Source organism: Tupaia chinensis, unplaced genomic scaffold (assembly GCF_000334495.1).
Source record: "Tupaia chinensis unplaced genomic scaffold, TupChi_1.0 Scaffold000532_1, whole genome shotgun sequence".
NCBI lineage: Eukaryota > Metazoa > Chordata > Mammalia > Scandentia > Tupaiidae > Tupaia > Tupaia belangeri.
In genome coordinates, this window is record NW_006160045.1 from 4,028,088 (window position 1) to 4,036,102 (window position 8,015).

The window sequence follows — 8,015 nt, forward strand, 5'->3', positions numbered from 1 at the left end:
AAAGAAAGAAAGAAAGAAAGAAAGAAAGAAAGAAAGAAAGAAAGAAAGAAAGAAAGAAAGAAAGAAAGAAAGAAAGAAAGAAAGAAAGATCTGGGCAAGCCTCATTATTCTATTGTTTTGCTTTTTTTTTTTTAAGACAGTTTTTTTGTTTTCTGTTTTTTGCTGAGGTGCATGTGCTCACCTGAGAGACAAGAGAAAAACAGAGAGACAAAAAGTGAGAAATCACCCCCCTGGGGGGATGGCCATACCACAATCCCTTCTCCTCCATTACCCCCTCAGAATTTTGGGCACACATGCACACATGCATAGTATGAGTTTGAAGCCGCTGGGTCTGGGACTTGAAACACAGTCGACTACATAGGAATCCAGTGATGTAACCATTGCACCATGTGCTGGTTCCCACCTCATTATTCTGTTTGATTGATGAGGGCCATTCCTGTTCCCTCTTCCAGGATGCTGGCACACCTCCCTTCATCCCCTAGCCCTGAAGTCCTGGTGATTAGCTGGGAATGGCAGGCTGGAGAGGCAGAGAGGCAGCTCTCAATCTGCCGTGTGTCTGAGTCTATGATAAAGGTAGGATTCTCTTGGCTATTTCTCATTTCCAATAAGACAATATGGAAGCCTTAGATGAACACAGCACGAAAGCATGACAGCATGCCGTAGCAATGGCAGCAGGTGGCAGTGACCCACAGGGTGGAGATGCAGAGGAGGATGCCTCACAGTTCATCTTTCTCAAAGAGTTTGAAGCAGCTGAGACTCTTCTAAATTCAGAAGTTCATATGCTTTGGGAGCATCGACAGCAAAGAACTAGAGTTTAGAGGACGAACAGGAATTCTTGTAGGTCTTCATGAAAACCTTAAACTACACAGCACATTTTAGTCTTTTCAAACACAGACTATTACCAGCGTCCATGGCTTGCTGCTCCAGAAGAAACTTCCCAAGTTGGAGTTGGCCTGTTTAGTCAGTCCACTGAGGAGTCCAAGGCTCTGATCCCAAGCCTGGAGGGGTGGTTTGAAGAAAAGGAGCTGCAACAGATTCTTGATGATATCCAGACAAAACACACCTTTCAATATGAATATCCCAGAGTGATCTGCTTCTTGGGGGATCTGCATCTGGAGCACAGCACCCCTCTAGGACTGGGGCTGACTTGCACAGAAGTTCTGTTGAAGAAGACAGTCAGGCTTCCTTTGGAGAGAGCCTAGCTGGTGTTGGTTTAGGTTGCTGTCCCCAGTGTGACTGCAAGACTATGGTGACCATGTCCTCTTAGAGGGGGTCCTGTAGTGGCTGCCCATGGCTTCCTGAGCACACCTCTAGGAGGGGGTAGGGGTGGTGTGGGAGCCAGCATGGGCTGCCTCACACTGGATTTTGGCTCCCACCTCATTTTTTAATCTCAATATATGTTTTAATTTAAATGTGTTCATAGTTTTGAAACTAGAGTATTGCATAGGAAAGGTGTATAGGGGAAGAACAGTCTAACCTAAATGCAGAGGAGGAATTAAGAAAAAAAAAAAAAACCCAGCAGGAACAAACAAAGCTGCCCATGTGGAACAAAGCTACCCATGTGAACACAAGTCCCACGAGGTAGGCTTTCCTTGGCAATCAAGTGCCCTTATCTTCAGGTGTGAACAGCCTCCCTAACATCCCACCTGCACTGGGTTCTGCTAATGAAGCACTAGTACTAAACCAAAGGTTTCCATTACATCATCGAATTTGTGAATAATTGACAGGGCACAGAATGTAACAGTACAGGAGAAGCAGAATAGGATTAAAGAAGAGAGGTAATGATTTGTTTGTTTTAAAGAGAGTTTTATTGCTATAGGATGTGTGCACTTGCTGGAGAGACAGAGAGAGGGAACATGAGAAATCACCCCCCAGGGGGTTTGCCACACCATGATCCCTTCTTCTCCATTCTCCCCTCAGAATTTTGGGCATGCATGCGCACGTGCTTGGTGTGAGTTTCAAGCCCTGGGTCTGGGACTCGAACCACAGTCAACTATCCGGGAGTCCAGCAATGTAACCACTACACCATTTCCTAGTCTCAGTTTGTTTTTCTTTGATACAGCTAAGTAGCTTTTTTTCTTTATATATATATATTTTTTATTTATTTGTTTATTTGTGCCATACACCACTGGAGAGAGATAGAAAGAATGAAAATGAGAAATCACACTCCAAGGGGGATGACTACACCCCAACCCCTTCTCCTCCGTTCTCCTCTTGGGATTTGGGGCACACACACACACATGCACCTGGTGTGATTCTCAACCCTCCAGGTCCAGGATTCAAACCACAGTTAGCAATGTGGAAATCCAGCACCTTAACCACCAAGCCACCTACTGGCCCCCTAAGTAGCTTTTTTAATTTATAAATTCTCCAGGTCTAAAATTGATGACTAACAGGATAAACTCACCTGTCTGCTTTGTTCACCTTGCTCCAAGGAAGTCCCTATTAAAAATCTGTTTTCTCTTGAAAAATGAGCAGACTTGGCAACACTGGACACATTTCCTCACAACAGCACCAATAGTTTTGAGCTGAGTAGCAGGTCTGCCTTCGGTGGGGTTGGCCACCCTCTGATCCCTGCAGTGGAGCCCTGTCCAGTCCACGACCACTTCCACCCACTTAGGCACATTTGGTCAGTTCCTCAAGTACCTGGTTTCCTACCCACCTCCCAAAGATTCCTTAAGTCTTTCAATCCTCTTCTCTTTCCTCTCCTATTCTCTTTCTAGCCTTTTCATTCGTAATAGGCAAAAGTGGTTGAATTGTTTTGATAATCTTAATATTTTTACAAAACATATTAGATAGAACTCTGTTATGGTTTAGATAAAGGTTCGCTTCCCCCCCCCAAGATTCATGTTTTGCAGTCTGGCTCTAGTGGGTGGTGATTGGATCATGGTGATTTAATGATGGAGCCACCGGACTCAGGAATGGATTAATGCTATCTGTGACAGGCCGGGTGAGTTCTAGCTCTTGTGAAAAGGGGTAAGTTTTATTATTGTTAGGACAATTGCAATAAAATTTTAAAAAAAGGGGGGTGGGGTAAGTTCTCATGAGAGAGGATTGCTGTCAATGAGAGAGTTGTACGCAGTTCTCTCTCTTCTGCATGTGTCCACCAATCTCTGTACTGTTGGCCATGCTTGTTGTAGGCTACCTGATGTCAGTCCTAAGCCTTTGGGTTTTCCATAGCCACCAGGATCATGAGATATATAAACCTCTATGCTATATAAACCGCCCAATCTCAGGTATTTCTGTTAGCAATGCAATAACAGACCAAGACAAACTCTGACAGAGCCACTGATCTTCCTGTGAGGTACAAAAGAGTAAAAGGCCCAGGGTCAATACCAGTGAGGTTTTGCTCTAGATCTGGCTGCAGCCTATGTTGTAACCATATGTGCTCAGCAACTGCACCATCCCCAGCTCACTCCGTCAATATGTTTTGAATAGATGAGCAAATTCTACCATGATCTTCAGCGGTTTCCCCATTGAACTAAATGGTCCTCAGGTTGTGTCCAGTTCTACTTTCTGTGATTCTGTGGGCTAGGAAGATTTTCTGGTAGTTTAATGTGACTGAATGAAAGAATGAAGGTCAGTGTTCTAGTCTGCTAATAACAAAAATACCTGAGTCTAAGTAATTCTTAAAGATAGAGGTTTATTTAGCTATCGTTTTAGAGGACAAAGGTCAAGGAGCTATACCTGGTGAGGATCTCTTTGCTGATGGATAGCATGGTAGAAGGCATCGCATGGCAAGAGCTTGCATGTTTGTGTCTGTGTGTCTCTGTCTCATTCCCTTTCTAGAAACTCACCACAATTCAATCATGGAGGCCCCCATCCTGATAACCTTAATCCTAAATCACTTCCCACCTCTCAATACTATATAGTCGGGCTAAGTTTTCATGCTCTCCAGGCAGTTACAGTGGCTCTCCAACTTTTAACAGATACATTTTGGGGAAACACATTCACACCATAACATTCAGGGACCTTAGACTCCAACCAGTGTTAAGTCTAGCCTGCTAATAACATTCATTGCTTCTCTGCTAAGTCTGGGTACAGAAGTTAGCAAGATGTGGAGTCTGCCTTCCCTGTCTTTGTGATCTCCTGCATATGATAAGTAAGAAAGTCAACTATTTTAAGAGAGTGGTACATTGGAATCATTCCCTCCCCAGCTCATAGCTCTATCTTCCTTCCTCTATGCTCTTTTATCATCCTACCTCTCCTAGGAAACTACTAGCCATGCCCCGAGACAGTTCTGCATCATAGAGAATCCTGGTGGGCACTTCTGTTGTTTGTACTTAGATGAGTAATGCCTCTGCAAGGATCGGTCCCCTAGGAGAGGCTACTTAAACCTGGTCAAAACTAGCATCCAGACGACTGTTGAATGTTTCTTTCCTGGATATGAAGTCAAGAGTGGTCAGAGAAGTCAAGAGTGGGGCAGGGGGAGGAAGAAAACTGGACGCTCCACTCACCTGAGCTGCTGCTGTCTGGACTGGTCAGCTTACCAGGTGACCCTTGGGTTATATTCAACTCCCTCGTGAAGGTATGAATAGGCATCCACTTTTCTTTAATGTAACCTTAGTCACTAATGTATTGTATTGAAAACTCTTAACATCTTTCCAGAAGAGAGATCAAAGTTCAATGAGAATAGAGAAAAGAATGTCCCCATGAACCAGCCTTAGGTGGGGTTCCTTGCCAATACAGAGCCACACCTTGAGTCCTCTCATCAAGGAAGTTATTATCTCTCTTCAGGTTGCCAGCAAAGTGAGTCCAAGACTGGGGAAGGAGAGCTTGCCAAGAGAACGCCCAGACCCGGAGGCCACCAAGCTGAAGTCCTAGGTGTGGGAGCCTGCCCAGGCCCACAGCTCAGCGCCCCTCCTGTCCCTGAAGCTAAGCCATTTGGTGTCATGTACAAATCCTAGGATTCATTCTGATTAAAGCAGGAGGGCTTTGACAGCCTCAAGCTCCACTGTAGAGAACTCAATGTGAAGTCTGTGGGGCTTGTTGTCTAGCATTGTCTGGTCCGTGGTGACAATAACCAGGCATCCAACTCATTCCTAAGATAGATTCCCTCCCACAACATGATTCTTAATGTAAGCTCCTGGGGTTTTCCTTTTTCTAGTAACTACTCAGCACCCCCATGCCTCCTAGGTCTGAGGACCTGCCCAGAAGAGGAGTGCCTTAAATGTGCCAGCCCAATTTCAGGCCTCGAGGCCTGGTGTTACCCTTCATAAAGCTGACCTTGTCCCCAACATACAAATGAGAACATTGACACTATGGAAGCTCACAGACATTGAGGACATCTCCCAAGGCCACCTGGTTGGGAAGTGGAAGAACAGGGGCTTGGAGCCCAGTCAGTCTGATTTGAAAGCTTTATGTTCTGTTTTTGTATTTTAAAAATTCATTTATTCATTTATTTTTTATTTATTTATTTATTTTATTTTTTGGAGAGGTTTTCGCTATAGGGCGTGTGCACTCACCAGACAGACAGAGAGAGACATAGAGACAGAAAGTGAGAAATCACCCCCCCCCAGGGGGGATGGTCACGCCGTAATCCCTTCTCCTCCATTCTCTTCTCGGGATCTTGGGCATGCACGCACACACACCCGGCGTGAGTTTTAAGCCACCGGGTCCAGGACACGAACTGCAGTTGACTACGTGGGAGTCCAGCGACATAGCCATTACACTAACTGCTGGTTCCTCATTTATTTATTTTTTGAACAGATTTTTGCTATAGGGCGCGTGCGCTCGCCAGAAAGAAAGAGACAGAGAGGCAGGAAGCAAGACATCACCCCCCCAGGGGAGATGGCCCCACCACAATCCCTTCTCCGCCATCCTCGTCTCAGAATCTTGGACACGCACGCATACGTGCCTGGCATGAGGTTAAGCCACCGGTTTTGGGACTCAAACTGTGGTTAACTACATGGGCGTCCAGCAACATAGCCATTACGCCAATTGCTGGTCCCGAAAGCTTTATGTTCTTACCTTCTCCCACCACCTAGGGGACCTCCCAGAGACTGAAGCACAACTCTAAACCACAGCCTGCCCTGGATCCCTGCCAGTTGCCAGCCCTGCCACTCAGCAACTCTAGGTATTGCATTTCCTGGATTAGTCAGGACTCTGCCATCTCCCCTTTGGGGTTCCTAACCATGGGTACTTTGCACGCCATGCAACCAACTAGCCTCTGGGGAATAATCAATAATCATACTCTGGAGTCACACTGAACTTGAAGTTGACTTGGCAACTTACTAGCTTGCTCTGTGACCCTGAACAAATTTCTTAGTTTCTCTGAGCCTCAGTTTCCTCATATGTAAAGTGGGATGATAATCCCTACCTCACACAGTGATTGTACGGATGCAAATCTTGCCATCCTTTGAAATTCTGAATTTAAAAACCTGTTTCTTTGTCCATGTGTCTGGACATGCATAAAACTCTTTGTTTTAAAACGGAGGTTTAAACAAAACAAAATAAAACAAAAACACAGCCGAGATGACACTAGCAAAGGGCTTCACAGATGATGTTGCCATTGAAATCAACATAACGCACTGAGTCCAAAACAGGATATAATAACTGTGTTATCCTGGCGTGGATTACGAATGCTCCTATTAGGCAGCAAAGGCGGAGAGTCCTGGCGTGCTGTAAGTACATCTCACAATGCTGCTTCTCCAGAGGGGCCTCACAGCCATGGCTGACAATTTTCTTCAGGCTCCATCAATGTTTTTCGTTGTTTAAAGACACACATTAATTTAAAGTCTCCTCCCATTCTCTCTGTAAATTACGGCATTCAGAAGAAGTGGCAGCTGCTGTAATTAAGACACAGTTAATTGCCTATCTCCTTAATTGCAATGATAGGATTTTGACAGTTTGGTAAATAAGAATTGTTCCCCCTGGCATCTTCAGCCTCTGTCAGTTCTCCCTTGCAAGTGCTGAGTCACCCAATTCTGGGACAAAGAGCTGCCATCCCATCCCGATGGATAGGAGAGGGCCACTAGTCACGGGTGAGGGCGTTTATGGTTTACCTTAAGTCTCCTCTCTGTCTGTGGGGGCCTCCCCAACGGTGCCTATTCTGATGCCCAATAAAATCCTCCCTGGAGTTTCCCATGTTAATCAGTAGTCACACGAGCCCTTAGGATGGGAACCCAGGATGTGAGGCAGTGATCTGCTGCTCGGGAGCATGGAGGACAGGATGCTGTCAAACCAGGAGACAGAAGCCTAGAAAGATTAAACACTCCCAGATTCGGGGAGCAACCTCATTTAAAGTCAGGACCCCAACCCGGGTCTTCTGAACCCTCAGCCTTTCCACTATGTTACACCCAGTCTCAAAGTACACACCATAAAGGCAGAGACTTGGAGCCTGGTTCAGGGCTAAGGTTTGAATGTATCCCCCAAAGTTCATGTGTCAGGCACTTAATCCTCAATGCTACAGTGTTGGGAGGTGGGAACTAATAAGAGCTGAGTCATGAGGGCTCTGCCCTCACAAATGGACTAATGTTGTTATTGAGGAAGTGTGTGAGAGGGGACTTGTTATTTTTTTAAAAAAAAACTTTTTTTTGAGAGAGAGATTTTTGCTATAGGACATGTGCACTTGCCAGAAAGACAGAGCGAGACAGAGAGACAGAAAGCGAGAAATCACCCTCCAGGGGGATGGCCACACTGCAATCCCTTCTCCACCATTCTCCTCTTGGGATCTTGGGCACACACACATGCCTGGTGTGATTTTAAGCCACCAGGTCTGGGACTTGAACGGTCATCTACTACATGGGAGTCCAGTGATGTAGCCATTACCCCAACTTCTGGTCCCTAAAATGTATTTTTTTTAAGATGTATTTATTTTATTCATGATAGAATGAGTGTATACACACAAGACACAGAGAGACTCACCTTTAACAGAGTCTTGTCATGCTGGGACCCCTTTTCCACAGCATTCTAGCTCATTGGGATGTTGGGCACGTGCACACAAACCCTTGTTTTTTCAGGCTGACTCACAGCTTCAAATCATGGTCAGCCATACAGCTTCCAGCACTGCAGCT

At 45.5% G+C, this 8,015-nt stretch overlaps 1 pseudogene; it reads left to right on the forward strand.

Annotated features, from left to right (window-relative positions):
- The first annotated feature begins 627 nt into the window (after positions 1-627).
- On the forward strand, positions 628-1,202 carry LOC102482874 (DNA-directed RNA polymerase II subunit RPB4 pseudogene; annotated as a pseudogene).
- The last annotated feature ends 6,813 nt before the right edge of the window (positions 1,203-8,015 follow it).